The sequence below is a fragment of the Oncorhynchus tshawytscha genome, linkage group LG03, assembly GCF_018296145.1.
Source record: "Oncorhynchus tshawytscha isolate Ot180627B linkage group LG03, Otsh_v2.0, whole genome shotgun sequence".
In the NCBI taxonomy this organism is placed as follows: domain Eukaryota; kingdom Metazoa; phylum Chordata; class Actinopteri; order Salmoniformes; family Salmonidae; genus Oncorhynchus; species Oncorhynchus tshawytscha.
Genome location: NC_056431.1, coordinates 2752278 through 2772680, shown reverse-complemented (window position 1 = coordinate 2772680; position 20403 = coordinate 2752278). Strand labels below are relative to the sequence as shown.

Here is a 20403-nt window from a genome sequence, read left to right as displayed (position 1 = left end):
AGGAGAGAGGGGATGAGCTAGAGATAGGGAAAAAGAGAAGGCAGGGGAATGAGAAAGAGAGAAAAAGAAGGGAGACAGAGAAAGAGGAGAGACAGACAGGTAGAGAGTGAGCGATGGAGCGAGGTAGGGAAGTCCCTGTTTTAAATGAAAGGTTGAACAGATGCTGGTGGGCAGAGAGGAACAGTCAGAGTTGAGAGAGAGAGAGAGAGCAGCTCTTACTGTATCCACATGATTCATCTGGAGAGGTTTTTATCCCACACACTTTGTCTCATCATACAAAACAAACACTATGAGAGGGTCAAACAACAGAACTAACACAGTACAGGACCAACCAGAAGTCACAACTCATCTGGAGGGGCCTCAAATGGCCTGCACTATAGCAGGATTTAATGTACAGCCACTACCAGACTGAAGAACAAGGGATAGGGAGAGAGAGAGAAAGAGAGAGAGAGAGAGCAAGAGAGAGTGGGGGGTGTAAAGAGAGAGAGAGAGAGAGAGGGGATGGGGTGTAAAGAGAGAGAGAGAGACTGAGAGAGAGAGAGAGAGAGAGAGAGAGAGAGAACGGATGAATGATACAGATAGTTAAACTGAAATGTGACACTAAAAGAGAGTTCAGTAGTGGTAACATTCTTGCCCAGGTGTCTGTGTCTGCTCCAGCCAACTTACCTTGGTGAGACAGCTACAGCCTGTGGCCTGGTTGAAAGCAGACACAGTCACACAGTCACCCAGGCTAGTGAAACTCCTTGTGCTCTGGTAGCAGAATGACATTCAGTGCATTTACAGACACAACCAGCAGTGGATCACTGCTGGATAGAAAGCACAAATACACTTTCAGCTTTCAGACTAGATGTCTCTGTTTGCGTGACAGTGTAGCATGCAACTGGTGCCACTGGTGAAAAGACAAAAGGAGCATTCATCATGTCGTTGGTGTGTGTCGCAAGGAGTCATTGTGTTCTGCACACTCGTGTATTGTAGGTAAAATGTTTTGTGAATGCTGCATGTCAGTCAGTGTGTGTGTATGTGTGCATGAAAGAGAGAGAGAGAGAGAGAGAGAGAGAGAGAGAGAGAACGAGCGGGTGTTTTGCAGACCCAGCCTCGTCATGGTGACTGTTGCCAAGGCGACAACATCAAAGACCAGCCAAGCTTAATTAGAATCCCCAGCAAGAGAGAAAGAGATAAAGAAAGAGAGAGCGGGAGTGAGGGAGGCAGGCTGGGAGGGAGGAAAAGAGAGGTAGGGACACAGAGAAAGATCCTGAGTGAGAGAGAGTACAGTACAGAAGTTTGTGTGTGTGTGTTTTGTGTGTGTGTGTATGTGTGTGACACTGCCACTCTTCTATCCCTCACTCCCTCTTTCTCTCTCTTCCCCAGATCCTCCCTCCCTCTTTCTGAAAGACATCCAAAAACAAATTCAAACATAAGTGATTCAGACCCGCACCATCAGAGGAAATGACCATCCCTCCTTCTCTCTCTCCCTCCCCCTTCCTCTTCATTCCACACACCTCTACCCAGTCCTCCCTTCCTCTTCATTCCACACACCTCTACACAGTCCTCCCTTCCTCTTCATTCCACACACCTCTACACAGTCCTCCCTTCCTCTTCATTCCACACACCTCTACCCAGTCCTCCCTTCCTCTTCATTCCACACACCTCTACACAGTCCTCCCTTCCTCTTCATTCCACACACCTCTACACAGTCCTCCCTTCCTCTTCATTCCACACACCTCTACACAGTCCTCCCTTCCTCTTCATTCCACACACCTCTATACTCAGTCCTCCCTTCCTCTTCATTCCACACACCTCTACACAGTCCTCCCTTCCTCTTCATTCCACACACCTCTACCCAGTCCTCCCTTCCTCTTCATTCCACACACCTCTACCCAGTCCTCCCTTCCTCTTCCTCCTCTCTCCTCCCTGCTGCCACTCTTTTCCTGGATGAATCGCCACAAGGAAAAACTAAATATTTAAATTCCATTAAGAAGGTAATCTGTCAATGGGAATGACTGAGCACCACCGGGCTTACACCACAGAACAGTAGGAGAAGGGGAGGAGGTAGAGAGGGAGGGAAGTGGGAGAAGGAGGGAGGGAGGAGAGCAAAGTGTCGTCACTAGTTAACACATCCACAAAGTCATAATTATGGCATAACCCCACCCATTTGTACCTTTTATCTTCTTAAGATTTAATTTGAAACCTTACCCTAACCTTAACCCTAACATTAACCACCTGCTAACCTTATGCCTAACCATAACCTTAAATTAAGACCAAAAAGCACATTTGTGTAATCAATTTTGACTTTGTGGCTGAGGAATCTGACTTTGTGGCTGTGGTAACTAGTGGGGTACAGTACCAGTGGTCAAAACCCTCAGAGGGAAAAGGGAATAGGCAGGAGGGAGGGATGAGATAGAAGGTGTTTGGAAATAAAGGACAGGCAAAGAGAGAGAGAGAGAGAGGGATAGATGGAGGAAAGTGAGTAGAGGAAATTGAAGGCCAAAGATAGGTGAGGCCTTTTCACAGGTGAAGGTGTAAACTGGCAGGGGATTAGCTAGCGGATGTCTCCTGGTGCGCTATAATAGGACACCTATAAACCCTCTTTGGCTCCCAGCCTGACAACCCCATCTAACCCCTCCCTCACCCTGCCTCCCCCTCTCACCCACTCCTGTCCACAGCCACTGACTGTATGTGCTTTGGGACTGTGTGTGCTCTAGGTGTGTGTGTCTGTAAAACTTCTCCGTCCATCCTCCTCACCCTCCTCTTACCCCCCAAATCCCCCACCTCCCGGTCTCCAGCCCTGCTCTGCTAGGGACTCTGCTGTAACAACAGACCAGAGCGAGAGACGGAAGGAGTTCCACGTGTCAAACACTTATTTCATTTATATTAAAACCAGCTAAATCTGGGTGAGTCCTGCTGATTATAGACCCATAAGTTTAATAAATTGTGACAATAATATAATAACAAAGCTTATAAGCAACAAAATGTCAAAAGTCTTACCAGTCTTACCAGACTTACCAGTCTTACCAGACTGCATACATATCAATCAAACAGGGTTTATTAAAGATAGACACTTACAAACAAATAGAAGAATATGTTTCAGTTTAATACTAAATGCTAAAAAACAAGATATAGATGTGTCAATAATGGCTGTTGATGCTGAAATGGCTTTGGACCGTCTTGAATCGGCTTTTCTTTCATTGTCTTTGTATTTTACCCCCTTTTCGATCTTGTCTCATCGCTACAACTCCCCAACGGGCTCGGGAGAGGTGAAGGTCGAGAACCATGCGTCCTCCGAAACATGACCGCCAAACCGCGCTTCTTAACACCCGCCCGCTTAACCTGGAAGCCAGCTGCACCAATGTGTCAGAGGAAACACTGTCCAACTGATGACCGAAATCAGCCTGAAGGCGCCCGGCCCACCACAAGGAGTCGCTAGAGCATGATGAGCCAAGTAAAGCCCCCCAGCCAAATCCTCCCCTAACCCGGGTTCGATACTGGTCCAATTGTGTACCGCCCTATGGGACTCTGGGTCATGTCCGGTTGTGACACAGCCTGGGATAGAACCCGGGTCTGTAGTCATGCCTCAAGCCCTGCGATGCAGTGCCTTCGACCGCTGCGCCACTCGGGATGCCTTGAATAGCCTTTTCTATTCAAAACTTTGGAAGCTTTCAACTTTCCAGCTAAAATAATACATGTAATAAAAATATTATATAAATATCCTAAAGCAAAAATATACACAAATAATACATTATCTGATGAAATTGCTTTAGAAAAGGGCACAAGACAGGGATATTCTCTCTCTTCTCCTGTTGGCACTGGCAATTGAACTGCATGCAAAAAGAATTAGACAGGACCCAAAGTAACAGGTATCAGTATTGGCAAACATTAATATAAACTAAACTTATTTGCAGATAATCTCGTGGTATATCTGATCAATGTTGAAAATATAATGACCCCCTTGCAATTTTTTTTTCAGGAATACTCTAAAATCTCAGTATTGAAATGTATGTGGGAAAAAAACGAAATAATGACAATAGGAAAATGAATAACTCATGATCTCCTGCAATCCTTTAAGTGGACCACAAAACATATAAAATACTTAGGATGCTTAATAAGTAACAATAAACAACAAAAACAGTGCATCCAGAAAGTACTCAGAACCTTTTTGTTCCGTAAAGATAACTTTATCCCATTACTCAACCATATGAAAGCAGATGTAATTAAATGGAATAATCTTCCCATAAATCTAACAGGTAGAATAAACCACTTTAGAATGGCATGGCTCCCCACGTTTAGATATTCATTCTGTGTAATACCAATTACCCCACCAAAAAGTATACTCGCTCACCTCCCGGGTGGTGCAGTGGTCTAAGGTACTGCATCGCAGTGGTAGAGGTCGCAGTGGTCACTACAGACTCAGGTTCGATCCTGGGCTGTATCACAACCGGTTGTGATCGGGAGTCCCATAGGGCGGCGCACAATTGGACCAGCATCGTCTGGGTTAGGGGAGGGTTTGTCCAGAGGTGCTTTACTCGGCTCATCGGGCTCTAGTGACTTCTTGTGGCAGGCTGGGCGCCTGCAGGCTCGAACCTCGAACCTCAGTCGTAAACTGAACGGTGTTTCCTCCTCCGACACATTGGTGCGGCTGGCTTCCGGGTTAAGCAGGTCATGTTTCGGAGGACGAGACAAGATTGAAATTGGGGAGAAAAGGGGGGTAACAAAATATAGATATACACTAGCGGTCAAAAGTTACACCTACTCATTCAAGGGTTCTTTATTTTCTACAAAACATCAAAACAATGAAATAACACTTATGGAATCATGTAGTAACCAAAAAAGTGTTAAACAGATCTAAATATATTTTATATTTGAGATTCTTCCAATAGCCACCCTTTTCTTTGATGAAAGCATTGCACACTCTTGGCATTCTCTCAACATGCTTCATGAGGTAGTCACCTGGAATGCATTTCAATTAAAAGTTGTGCCTTCTTAAAAGTTTGAGCCAGTTATTTGTGTTGTGCCGAGGTGGGGGGAGAGAGGGAGAGAGAGAGAGAGAGAGAGAGAGTGTGAGTGAGTGAGTGAGAGAGAGAGAGTGAGAGAGAGAGAGACAGAAAGACAGAGAGACAGAGAGAATGAGAGAGAGAGCGAGAGAGCGAGAGAGCGAGTGAGTGAGTGCCAGTGTATTAGATGAGTAATGTGTTAGATAGTGAGTAGGGTTGTAATATGTCCTTCAGGATATGGCTGAATGAGATGTGATGAGGGGAGCTGCTGTCTGTGGATCTCCTGGTGTTCTACTAGATTAACCCTCGTTTATCAGCTCTTAACACTTCAATGGTTGAACTAACTACTGCTGAATGGACAGTTAATATGACCTGTTCCATTTATTACTATCAATATGACCTGACGTGATTAAAACATGATTAATTAAGATCATGTAGGACGGAATCCCAACGTGAGAGTTTTCACATAAATCATGTGTTGTCAACAAGGGCTTTGAGATAATGTTATATGTAGTAATTCAGGTTCAAAGGGCCGCAGGCTCCATTCCAGGACGTCCGTCCCATTCAGTTGGTGTTTGAAGGTGCACTTTAACACAGTTTATGTATGTTTGTGTGTACAGATTATATACAGTTGTAGTTGGAAGTTTACATACACTTAGGTTGGAGTCATTAGAACTTGTTTTTCAACCACTCCACACATTTCTTGTTAACAAACTATAGTTTTGGCAAGTCGGTTAGGACATCTACTTTGTGGATGACACAAGTAATTTTTCCAACAATCGTTTACAGACAGATTATTTCACTTGTATACAGAAGATTGGCCTATTTGGTAAAAGACCAAGTCCATTTTATGGCAAGAACAGCTCAAATAAGCAAACAGAAACGACATCATTACTTTAAGACATGAAGGTCAGTCAATCCAGAAAATGTCAAGAACATTGAAAGTTTCTTCAAGTGCAGTCACAAAAACCATCAAGCGCTATGATGAAACTGGCTCTCATGAGGACCGCCACAGGAATGAAAGACCCAGAGTTACTTCTCCTGCAGAGGATAAGTTCATTAGAGTTACCAGCCTCAGAAATTGCAGCCCAAATAAATGCTTCACAGAGTTCAAGTAACAGACACATCTCAACATCAACTGTTCAGAGGAGACTGTGTGAATCAGGCCTTCATGGTCAAATTTCTGCAAAGAAACTACTACTAAAGGACACCAATAATAAGAAGAGACTTGCTTGGGCCAAGAAACATGAGCAATGGTCTGGAGTCTAAATGTAACGGTTTTCTTGAGGTGAAGGAGAGGCGGACCAAAACGCAGCGTGGTGGTTATTCATGGTTCTTTAATATAGACACTATACATGAATAAACGAACAAAACAAGAAATGTGGAAAAACCAAAACAGCCCTATCTGGTACAAACACAGAGACAGGAACAATCACCCACAAACACACAGTGAAACCCAGGCTACCTAAGTATGATTCTCAATCAGAGACAACTAATGACACCTGCCTCTGATTGAGAACCATACTAGGCCGAAACATAGAAATACCCAAATCATAGAAAAACAAACATAGACTGCCCACCCCAACTCACGCCCTGACCATACTAAATAAATACAAAACAAAGGAAATCAACGTCACACTAAATTTGAGATTTTTGGTTCCAACCACTGTGTCTTTGTGAGGTGTGATTTGCTGGTGAAACAGTCTGTGATTTATTTAGAATTCAAGGCACACTTAACCAGCATGGCTACCACCATTTTGCAGTGATACGCCATCCCATCTGGTTTGGGCTTAGTGGGACTATCATGTGTTTTTCAACAGGACAATGACCCAACACACCTCCAGGCTGTGTAAGGGCTATTTTACCAACAAGGGGAGTGATGGAGTGCTGCATTAGATGACCTGGCCTCAACAATCCACCGACCTCAACCAAATTGAGATGGTTTGGGATGAGTCGAACCGCAGAGTGAGGGAAAAGCAGCCAACAAGTGCTCAGCATACAGTTGGAAGTCGGAAGTTTTGATAAAATAATTTATATGTTTAGAGATAATGATTAAATAATTCTACCCTGAAACTGAACCATTAGGGATTATAGTGATGTAGCATGTATAAGGAATAATTAAAGTATTAAACATAAATCCAACTAGGTTGGACTGGGAGGGAGATAAATGTGTGTCTATGTGTGTACCTAAGAAAATACAGAGAACAATTAAACTGTGTTTGAACAGACCTGGCTAGAACTCTTGAGAAACTTATGAGGACAGGGAGTACTTCTCAAGGTTTCCCTAATCTCGGGGGAATGGAACTGTCGGCTGGGTAGTGATACACAGTGGTGAGAACTATGGAGAAGGATACAACTCACCTACTGTTTGTGTGTATGTATGTGCGTAGGATATCTACTGTTGGTGTGAAAGTATGTGCGTAAGTAAGGAGCAAGTATAAAATTGATGTTTTTGTATAATGGACTAGAGTACTCTCGAGAATAAACATTTTGACTATTGTCTGTCCACATACTGTATTTATTTATTTATCTTGATCCTTTGCACCCCAGTATCTGTATCTCTACTTGCACATTCATCTTTTGCACATCTACCATTCCAGTGTTTAATTGCTATATTGTAATTACTTCGGCACTATGGCCTATTTATTGCCTTACCTCCCTTATCTTACCTCATTTACACTCACTGTATATATACTTTTTCTTTTCTTTTTTCTACTGTATTATTGACTGTATGTTTGTTTATTCCATGTGTAACTCTGTGTTGTTGTATGTGTCTGCTATGCTTTATCTTGGCCAGGTCGCAGTTGCAAATGAGAACTTGTTCTCAACTGCAGTGAGATACCTGATCATCTTGAAAAACAACAACATATCAACAACAACAAAAATCAACCAATCCTCCATCGTTAACCCAATGGAAAGGTCAAATGCTTTATTATCTAAATGCTGAAAGTGTGTGGGCGATGGAGAGAAACAAAATGGTGCAGTTTGAGGCCATGTGACGGAGCGTGATGTGGGCACTGGAGATGGGGGTGTGTGCAGATGGCTCTGGGCAGGGGGGATGTTGTGGATGTTGGTGAGAGTCTGTATGCTGTTGTTGATATGTGGATGTTTTGTATTGTTAAAAAAAATATTTTAAAAGGAAGGAGAGAAAGAGAGGAAAGGAGTCAGACAGAGACAGGAAATGAGAGAGAGCAGGAGAAAGAGATAGAGAGAGAGAGAAATAGGAGAGAGGGGGAAGGAGAGCGACTTGAAACTCTAATGGTCTTCTGTAGGACACTGTGCTCTCTGATAAGATGTGCAGTTTCCACTCTTCCCCCCAGATGAGCGTTCACCCCTCCCCCTCTCATGTCCTCCATCTCCCTGGCCAAACCCCCATGGCCATGGTGGCTGCTGAGTAATCGTGTTAAGTCCCTGACTGCAGATGTCTCTAATACAGAACAAGACACAGACACAAGCAGACACCAACAGGCCAATCCAGAGTCACACAGAACAGAGACAGACCTGACCAGCAAATCAAATCAAATCAAATGTTATTTGTCACATTCACATGGTTAGCAGATGTTAATGCGAGTGTAGCGAAATGCTTGTGTTTCTAGTTCCAACAATGCAGTAATATCCAACGAGTAATCTCACCTAACAATTTCACAACAACTACCTTATACACACAAGTATAAAGGAATGAATAAGAATATGTACATAAAAAATATATATGAATGAGTGATGGTACAGAGCGGCATAGGCAAGATGCAGTAGATGGTATCGAGTACAGTATATACATATGAGATGAGTAATGTAGGGTATGTAAACATATACAAGTGGCATAGTTTAAAGTGGCTAGTGATACATTACATCAAGATGGCAAGATACAGTAGATGGTATAGTGTACAGTATTTACATATGAGTAACACAGAACAGAGACAGACCTGACCAACAAGCCCAGAGGCACACAGAACATAAACAGACCTGACCAACAAGCCCAGAGTCACCACTCCCCAGCGGGAGGAACATAAAGGAGGTACAGTAGATGTTTTCCCTAAGCACTGATACATGGTCAGATATTTTTTTATCCCCCTAATGGATAAGGCTGGGATTAGCAGTAGGGTAATGTTATCCTAGATCTGTGGTTAGGGGCGAGTTCTACCTGTGAGGAGAAAGCTCACCTCAGGGAGGAGAGAGACAGGCTAGACTACACACCACAGGACACAGTGATGGAGAGGACACACGCATACGTGCACACACACTCACACACACACACACACACACACTCACACACACAAATAGGGTGGGAAACGCCTTGCAAGGCCTGCAGCATGGAAATCCCTTGAAGAGAGAGATAAAAACTAGGACAAGGATCTCACATCTCTCTCTCTTCTCTCTCAACACACACACACACACACACACACACACACACACACACACACACACACACACACACACACACACACACACACACACATACATAGGAAAACAGATGACACACTTTCCTAGACTGTGCTCTCAACTCTGAGGGAACACCTCTCTGACTTTCTCTACACAGCTGAGAGAGAGAGGGGGGGGGGTGAGAGAAAGAGAGAGAACATACAATTTGACATCCCAATTACGATCTTGCTAAAAATACTTGAATCAGTTATAGAACCCTCTATGGTTGTGAAGTCTGGGGTTCACAAAGTAGGACAAACACCAAATTGAGACACTGCAGAATACCTGACCACTCTGACTGAACCAAAATTAAGAAAAGCTTTGACTATGAACAGACTCAGTGAGTATAGCCTTGCTATTGAAAGAAGCCGCCACAGGCAGACTTGGCTCTCAAGAGAAGACAGAGTATGTGCACATTGCCCACAAAATTAAGTGGAAATGTATGACCATATTAGAGATACATACTTCCCTCAGATTACACAGACCTACAAATAATTTGAAAGTAAATCCAATTCTGATAAACTCCCATATATATTAGGTAAAATAACACAGTGTGCCATCACAGCAGCAAGATTTGTGTCCTGTTGCCACAAGAAAAGGGCAACCAGTGAAGAACAAAAACCATTGTAAATGCAACCCAACTATTCGCACAATGTTACAACACTGTACATAGACAATGATATAACATTTGAAATGTCTCTGTTCTTTTGAAACTCTTTAATTTTAGTTTGTTTATTTCCCTTGCTTTGACAATAACAAAAAAAGCCCTTTTGAATTGAATTGCGAGAGAAAAGGAGAGAGAGTGAAGAGAGAGAGGGGTGGAGCGGAAGTCAGCAGAATGATAAGGGACGAGGCATTCTGATATTAACATATTGTTAGAATGTACCCAGTGTTTCCCTAACAAGGTCTGATATTAACATACTGAATGTACCCAGTGTTTCCCTAACAAGGTCTGATATTAACATACTGAATGTACCCAGTGTTTCTCTAACAAGGTCTGATATTAACATACTGAATGTACCCAGTGTTTCTCTAACAAGGTCTGATATTAACATACTGAATGTACCCAGAGTTTCCCAAACAAGGTCTGATATTAACATAATGTTAGAATGTACCCAGTGTTTCCCTAACAAGGTCTGATATTAACATACTGTTAGAATGTACCCAGTGTTTCCCTAACAAGGTCTGATATTAACATACTGAATGTACCCAGTGTTTCTCTAACAAGGTCTGATATTAACATACTGTAAGAATGTACCCAGAGTTTCCCAAACAAGGTCTGATATTAACATAATGTTAGAATGTACCCAGTGTTTCCCTAACAAGGTCTGATATTAACATACTGAATATACCCAGTGTTTCCCTAACAAGGTCTGATATTAACATACTGAATGTACCCAGTGGTTCCCAAACAAGGTCTGATATTAACATACTGTTAGAATGTACCCAGTGTTTCTCTAACAAGGTCTGATATTAACGTACTGTTAGAATGTACCCAGTGTTTCCCTAACAAGGTCTGATATTAACGTACTGTTAGAATGTACCCAGTGGTTCCCTAACAAGGTCTGATATTAACATACTGCATGTACCCAGTGTTTCCCTAACAAGGTCTGATATTAACATACTGTTAGAATGTACCCAGTGTTTCTCTAACAAGGTCTGATATTAACATACTGTTAGAATGTACCCAGTGTTTCCCTAACAAGGTCTGATATTAACATACTGTTAGAATGTACCCAGTGTTTCCCTAACAAGGTCTGATATGAACATACTGTTAGAATGTAACCAGTGTTTCTCTAACAAGGTCTGATATTAACATACTGAATGTACCCAGTGTTTCCCTAACAAGGTCTGATATTAACATACTGTTAGAATGTACCCAGAGTTTCCCTAACAAGGTCTGATATTAACAAAATGTTAGAATGTACCCAGTGTTTCCCTAACAAGGTCTGATATTAACATACTGAATGTACCCAGTGTTTCCCTAACAAGGTCTGATATTAACATACTGAATGTACCCAGTGTTTCCCTAACAAGGTCTGATATTAACATACTGAATGTACCCAGTGTTTCCCTAACAAGGTCTGATATTAACATACTGTTAGAATGTACCCAGTGTTTCCCTAACAAGGTCTGATATTAACATACTGTTAGAATGTACCCAGAGTTTCCCTAACAAGGTCTGATATTAACAAAATGTTAGAATGTACCCAGTGTTTCCCTAACAAGGTCTGATATTATAACATACTGAATGTACCCAGTGTTTCCCTAACAAGGTCTGATATTAACATACTGAATGTACCCAGTGTTTCCCTAACAAGGTCTGATATTAACATACTGTTAGAATGTACCCAGTGTTTCTCTAACAAGGTCTGATATTAACGTACTGTTAGAATGTACCCAGTGTTTCCCTAACAAGGTCTGATATTAACGTACTGTTAGAATGTACCCAGTGGTTCCCTAACAAGGTCTGATATTAACATACTGCATGTACCCAGTGTTTCCCTAACAAGGTCTGATATTAACATACTGTTAGAATGTACCCAGTGTTTCTCTAACAAGGTCTGATATTAACATACTGTTAGATTGTACCCAGTGTTTCCCTAACAAGGTCTGATATTAACATACTGAATGTACCCAGTGTTTCCCTAACAAGGTCTGATATTAACATACTGTTAGAATGTACCCAGTGTTTCCCTAACAAGGTCTGATATTAACATACTGTTAGAATGTACCCAGAGTTTCCCTAACAAGGTCTGATATTAACAAACTGTTAGAATGTACCCAGTGGTTCCCTAACAAGGTCTGATATTAACATACTGAATGTACCCAGTGTTTCTCTAACAAGGTATGATATTAACATACTGAATGTACCCAGTGTTTCCCTAACAAGGTCTGATATTAACATACTGAATGTACCCAGTGTTTCCCTAACAAGGTCTGATATTAACATAATGTTAGAATGTACCCAGTGTTTCCCTAACAAGGTCTGATATTAACATACTGAATGTACCCAGTGTTTCTCTAACAAGGTCTGATATTAACATACTGTTGGAATGTACCCAGTGTTTCCCTAACAAGGTCTGATATTAACATACTGAATGTACCCAGTGTTTCTCTAACAAGGTCTGATATTAACATACTGTTAGAATGTACCCAGTGTTTCCCTAACAAGGTCTGATATTAACATACTGAATGTACCCAGTGTTTCCGTAACAAGGTCTGATATTAACATACTGTTAGAATGTACCCTGTGTTTCCCTAACAAGGTCTGATATTAACATACTGTTAGAATGTACCCAGTGTTTCCCTAACAAGGTCTGATATTAACATACTGTTAGAATGTACCCAGTGTTTCCCTAACAAGGTCTGATATTAACATACTGAATGTACCCAGTGTTTCTCTAACAAGGTCTGATATTAACATACTGTAAGAATGTACCCAGAGTTTCCCAAACAAGGTCTGATATAAACATAATGTTCGAATGTACCCAGTGTTTCCCTCACAAGGTCTGATATTAACATACTGAATGTACCCAGTGTTTCCCTAACAAGGTCTGATATTAACATACTGTTAGAATGTACCCAGAGTTTCCCTAACAAGGTCTGATATTAACATAATGTTAGAATGTACCCAGTGTTTCCCTAACAAGGTCTGATATTAACATACTGTTAGAATGTACCCAGTGTTTCCCTAACAAGGTCTGATATTAACATACTGTTAGAATGTACCCAGTGTTTCCCTAACAAGGTCTGATATTAACATACTGTTAGAATGTACACAGTGTTTCCCTCACAAGGTCTGATATTAACATACTGAATGTACCCAGTGGTTCCCTAACAAGGTCTGATATTAACATACTGTTAGAATGTACCCAGAGTTTCCCTAACAAGGTCTGATATTAACATACTGTTAGAATGTACCCAGTGTTTCCCTAACAAGGTCTGATATTAACATACTGTTAGAATGTACCCAGTGTTTCCCTAACAAGGTCTGATATGAACATACTGTTAGAATGTAACCAGTGTTTCTCTAATAAGGTCTGATATTAACATACTGAATGTACCCAGTGTTTCCCTAACAAGGTCTGATATTAACATACTGAATGTACCCAGTGTTTCCCTAACAAGGTCTGATATTAACATACTGTTAGAATGTACCCAGTGTTTCTCTAACAAGGTCTGATATTAACGTACTGTTAGAATGTACCCAGTGTTTCCCTAACAAGGTCTGATATTAACATACTGAATGTACCCAGTGTTTCCCAAACAAGGTCTGATATTAACATACTGAATGTACCCAGTGTTTCCCTAACAAGGTCTGATATTAACATACTGTTAGAATGTACGCAGTGTTTCTCTAACAAGGTCTGACATTAACATACTGTTAGAATGTACCCAGTGTTTCCCAAACAAGGTCTGATATTAACATACTGAATGTACCCAGTGTTTCTCTAACAAGGTCTGATATTAACATACTGAATGTACCCAGTGTTTCTCTAACAAGGTATGATTTTAACATACTGTTAGAATGTATCCAGTGTTTCTCTAACAAGGTCTGATCTTAACATACTGTTGGAATGTACCCAGTGTTTCCCTAACAAGGTCTGATATTAACATACTGAATGTACCCAGTGTTTCCCTAACAAGGTCTGATATTAACATACTGAATGTACCCAGTGTTTCTCTAACAAGGTCTGATATTAACATACTGAATGTACCCAGTGGTTCCCTAACAAGGTCTGATATTAACGTACTGTTAGAATGTACCCAGTGGTTCCCTAACAAGGTCTGATATTAACATACTGCATGTACCCAGTGTTTCCCTAACAAGGTCTGATATTAACATACTGTTAGAATGTACCCAGTGTTTCTCTAACAAGGTCTGATATTAACATACTGTTAGAATGTACCCAGTGTTTCCCTAACAAGGTCTGATATTAACATACTGTTAGAATGTACCCAGAGTTTCCCTAACAAGGTCTGATATTAACAAAATGTTAGAATGTACCCAGTGTTTCTCTAACAAGGTCTGATATTAACATACTGAATGTACCCAGTGTTTCCCTAACAAGGTCTGATATTAACATACTGTTAGAATGTACCCAGAGTTTCCCTAACAAGGTCTGATATTAACAAAATGTTAGAATGTACCCAGTGTTTCCCTAACAAGGTCTGATATTAACATACTGAATGTACCCAGTGTTTCCCTAACAAGGTCTGATATTAACATACTGAATGTACCCAGTGTTTCCCTAACAAGGTCTGATATTAACATACTGAATGTACCCAGTGTTTCCCTGACAAGGTCTGATATTAACATACTGTTAGAATGTACCCAGTGTTTCCCTAACAAGGTCTGATATTATAACATACTGAATGTACCCAGTGTTTCCCTAACAAGGTCTGATATTAACATACTGAATGTACCCAGTGTTTCCCTAACAAGGTCTGATATTAACATACTGTTAGAATGTACCCAGTGTTTCTCTAACAAGGTCTGATATTAACGTACTGTTAGAATGTACCCAGTGTTTCCCTAACAAGGTCTGATATTAACATACTGTTAGAATGTACCCAGTGGTTCCCTAACAAGGTCTGATATTAACATACTGCATGTACCCAGTGTTTCCCTAACAAGGTCTGATATTAACATACTGTTAGAATGTACCCAGTGTTTCTCTAACAAGGTCTGATATTAACATACTGTTAGATTGTACCCAGTGTTTCCCTAACAAGGTCTGATATTAACATACTGAATGTACCCAGTGTTTCCCTAACAAGGTCTGATATTAACATACTGTTAGAATGTACCCAGTGTTTCCCTAACAAGGTCTGATATTAACATACTGTTAGAATGTACCCAATAACAAGGTCTGATATTAACAAACTGTTAGAATGTACCCAGTGGTTCCCTAACAAGGTCTGATATTAACATACTGAATGTACCCAGTGTTTCTCTAACAAGGTATGATATTAACATACTGAATGTACCCAGTGTTTCCCTAACAAGGTCTGATATTAGCATACTGAATGTACCCAGTGTTTCCCTAACAAGGTCTGATATTAACATAATGTTAGAATGTACCCAGTGTTTCCCTAACAAGGTCTGATATTAACATACTGAATGTACCCAGTGTTTCTCTAACAAGGTCTTATTTTAACATACTGTTAGAATGTATCCAGTGTTTCTCTAACAAGGTCTGATATTAACATACTGTTGGAATGTACCCAGTGTTTCCCTAACAAGGTCTGATATTAACATACTGAATGTACCCAGTGTTTCTCTAACAAGGTCTGATATTAACATACTGTTAGAATGTACCCAGTGTTTCCCTAACAAGGTCTGATATTAACATACTGAATGTACCCAGTGTTTCCCTAACAGGTCTGATATTAACATACTGAATGTACCCAGTGTTTCCCTAACAAGGTCTGATATTAACATACTGTTAGAATGTACCCTGTGTTTCCCTAACAAGGTCTGATATTAACATACTGTTAGAATGTACCCAGTGTTTCCCTAACAAGGTCTGATATTAACATACTGTTAGAATGTACCCTGTGTTTCCCTAACAAGGTCTGATATTAACATACTGTTAGAATGTACCCAGTGTTTCCCTAACAAGGTCTGATATTAACATACTGAATGTACCCAGTGTTTCTCTAACAAGGTCTGATATTAACATACTGTAAGAATGTACCCAGAGTTTCCCAAACAAGGTCTGATATAAACATAATGTTCGAATGTACCCAGTGTTTCCCTCACAAGGTCTGATATTAACATACTGAATGTACCCAGTGTTTCCCTAACAAGGTCTGATATTAACATACTGTTAGAATGTACCCAGAGTTTCCCTAACAAGGTCTGATATTAACATAATGTTAGAATGTACCCAGTGTTTCCCTAACAAGGTCTGATATTAACATACTGTTAGAATGTACCCAGTGTTTCCCTAACAAGGTCTGATATTAACATACTGTTAGAATGTACACAGTGTTTCTGATATTAACATACACAAGGTCTGATATTAACATACTGAATGTACCCAGTGGTTCCCTAACAAGGTCTGATATTAACATACTGTTAGAATGTACCCAGAGTTTCCCTAACAAGGTCTGATATTAACATACTGTTAGAATGTACCCAGTGTTTCCCTAACAAGGTCTGATATTAACATACTGTTAGAATGTACCCAGTGTTTCCCTAACAAGGTCTGATATGAACATACTGTTAGAATGTAACCAGTGTTTCTCTAATAAGGTCTGATATTAACATACTGAATGTACCCAGTGTTTCCCTAACAAGGTCTGATATTAACATACTGAATGTACCCAGTGTTTCCCTAACAAGGTCTGATATTAACATACTGTTAGAATGTACCCAGTGTTTCTCTAACAAGGTCTGATATTAACGTACTGTTAGAATGTACCCAGTGTTTCCCTAACAAGGTCTGATATTAACATACTGAATGTACCCAGTGTTTCCCTAACAAGGTCTGATATTAACATACTGAATGTACCCAGTGTTTCCCTAACAAGGTCTGATATTAACATACTGTTAGAATGTACGCAGTGTTTCTCTAACAAGGTCTGATATTAACATACTGTTAGAATGTACCCAGTGTTTCCCAAACAAGGTCTGATATTAACATACTGAATGTACCCAGTGTTTCTCTAACAAGGTCTGATATTAACATACTGAATGTACCCAGTGTTTCTCTAACAAGGTCTGATATTAACATACTGTTAGAATGTATCCAGTGTTTCTCTAACAAGGTCTGATATTAACATACTGTTGGAATGTACCCAGTGTTTCCCTAACAAGGTCTGATATTAACATACTGAATGTACCCAGTGTTTCTCTAACAAGGTCTGATATTAACATACTGTTAGAATGTACCCAGTGTTTCCCTAACAAGGTCTGATATTAACATACTGAATGTACCCAGTGTTTCCCTAACAAGGTCTGATATTAACATACTGAATGTACCCAGTGTTTCCGTAACAAGGTCTGATATTAACATACTGTTAGAATGTACCCTGTGTTTCCCTAACAAGGTCTGATATTAACATACTGTTAGAATGTACCCAGTGTTTCCCTAACAAGGTCTGATATTAACATACTGAATGTACCCAGTGTTTCTCTAACAAGGTCTGATATTAACATACTGTAAGAATGTACCCAGAGTTTCCCAAACAAGGTCTGATATAAACATAATGTTCGAATGTACCCAGTGTTTCCCTCACAAGGTCTGATATTAACATACTGAATGTACCCAGTGTTTCCCTAACAAGGTCTGATATTAACATACTGTTAGAATGTACCCAGAGTTTCCCTAACAAGGTCTGATATTAACATAATGTTAGAATGTACCCAGTGTTTCCCTAACAAGGTCTGATATTAACATACTGAATGTACCCAGTGTTTCCCTAACAAGGTCTGATATTAACATACTGTTAGAATGTACCCAGTGTTTCCCTAACAAGGTCTGATATTAACATACTGTTAGAATGTACCCAGTGTTTCCCTAACAAGGTCTGATATTAACATACTGTTAGAATGTACCCAGTGTTTCCCTAACAAGGTCTGATATTAACATACTGTTAGAATGTACCCAGTGTTTCCCTCACAAGGTCTGATATTAACATACTGAATGTACCCAGTGGTTCCCTAACAAGGTCTGATATTAACATACTGTTAGAATGTACCCAGAGTTTCCCTAACAAGGTCTGATATTAACATACTGTTAGAATGTACCCAGTGTTTCCCTAACAAGGTCTGATATTAACATACTGTTAGAATGTACCCAGTGTTTCCCTAACAAGGTCTGATATGAACATACTGTTAGAATGTAACCAGTGTTTCTCTAATAAGGTCTGATATTAACATACTGAATGTACCCAGTGTTTCCCTAACAAGGTCTGATATTAACATACTGAATGTACCCAGTGTTTCCCTAACAAGGTCTGATATTAACATACTGTTAGAATGTACGCAGTGTTTCTCTAACAAGGTCTGACATTAACATACTGTTAGAATGTACCCAGTGTTTCCCTAACAAGGTCTGATATTAACATACTGAATGTACCCAGTGTTTCCCAAACAAGGTCTGATATTAACATACTGAATGTACCCAGTGTTTCCCTAACAAGGTCTGATATTAACATACTGTTAGAATGTACCCAGTGTTTCTCTAACAAGGTCTGATATTAACATACTGTTAGAATGTACCCAGTGTTTCCCTAACAAGGTCTGATATTAACATACTGAATGTACCCAGTGTTTCTCTAACAAGGTCTGATATTAACATACTGAATGTACCCAGTGTTTCTCTAACAAGGTCTGATATTAACATACTGTTAGAATGTATCCAGTGTTTCTCTAACAAGGTCTGATATTAACATACTGTTGGAATGTACCCAGTGTTTCCCTAACAAGGTCTGATATTAACATACTGAATGTACCCAGTGTTTCCCTAACAAGGTCTGATATTAACATACTGTTAGAATGTACCCAGTGTTTCCCTAACAAGGTCTGATATTAACATACTGAATGTAACATAGGTCTGATATTAACATACTGAATGTACCCAGTGTTTCCCTAACAAGGTCTGATATTAACATACTGTTAGAATGTACCCTGTGTTTCCCTAACAAGGTCTGATATTAACATACTGTTAGAATGTACCCAGTGTTTCCCTAACAAGGTCTGATATTAACATACTGAATGTACCCAGTGTTTCTCTAACAAGGTCTGATATTAACATACTGTAAGAATGTACCCAGAGTTTCCCAAACAAGGTCTGATATAAACATAATGTTCGAATGTACCCAGTGTTTCCCTCACAAGGTCTGATATTAACATACTGAATGTACCCAGTGTTTCCCTAACAAGGTCTGATATTAACATACTGTTAGAATGTACCCAGAGTTTCCCTAACAAGGTCTGATATTAACATAATGTTAGAATGTACCCAGTGTTTCCCTAACAAGGTCTGATATTAACATACTGTTAGAATGTACCCAGTGTTTCCCTAACAAGGTCTGATATTAACATACTGTTAGAATGTACCCAGTGTTTCCCTAACAAGGTCTGATATTAACATACTGTTAGAATGTACACAGTGTTTCCCTCACAAGGTCTGATATTAACATACTGAATGTACCCAGTGGTTCCCTAACAAGGTCTGATATTAACATACTGTTAGAATGTACCCAGAGTTTCCCTAACAAGGTCTGATATTAACATACTGTTAGAATGTACCCAGTGTTTCCCTAACAAGGTCTGATGTTAACATACTGTTAGAATGTACCCAGTGTTTCCCTAACAAGGTCTGATATGAACATACTGTTAGAATGTAACCAGTGTTTCTCTAATAAGGTCTGATATTAACATACTGAATGTACCCAGTGTTTCCCTAACAAGGTCTGATATTAACATACTGAATGTACCCAGTGTTTCCCTAACAAGGTCTGATATTAACATACTGTTAGAATGTACCCAGTGTTTCTCTAACAAGGTCTGATATTAACATACTGTTAGAATGTACCCAGTGTTTCCCTAACAAGGTCTGATATTAACATACTGAATGTACCCAGTGTTTCCCAAACAAGGTCTGATATTAACATACTGAATGTACCCAGTGTTTCCCTAACAAGGTCTGATATTAACATACTGTTAGAATGTACGCAGTGTTTCTCTAACAAGGTCTGACATTAACATACTGTTAGAATGTACCCAGTGTTTCCCAAACAAGGTCTGATATTAACATACTGAATGTACCCAGTGTTTCTCTAACAAGGTCTGATATTAACATACTGAATGTACCCAGTGTTTCTCTAACAAGGTATGATTTTAACATACTGTTAGAATGTATCCAGTGTTTCTCTAACAAGGTCTGATCTTAACATACTGTTGGAATGTACCCAGTGTTTCCCTAACAAGGTCTGATATTAACATACTGAATGTACCCAGTGTTTCCCTAACAAGGTC

At 40.0% G+C, this 20403-nt stretch overlaps 1 pseudogene; it reads right to left on the bottom strand.

Moving 5' to 3' along the window:
* The window catches only part of LOC112238066, a 131420-nt pseudogene that overhangs the window by 35243 nt on the left and 75774 nt on the right, over positions 1 to 20403 (bottom strand).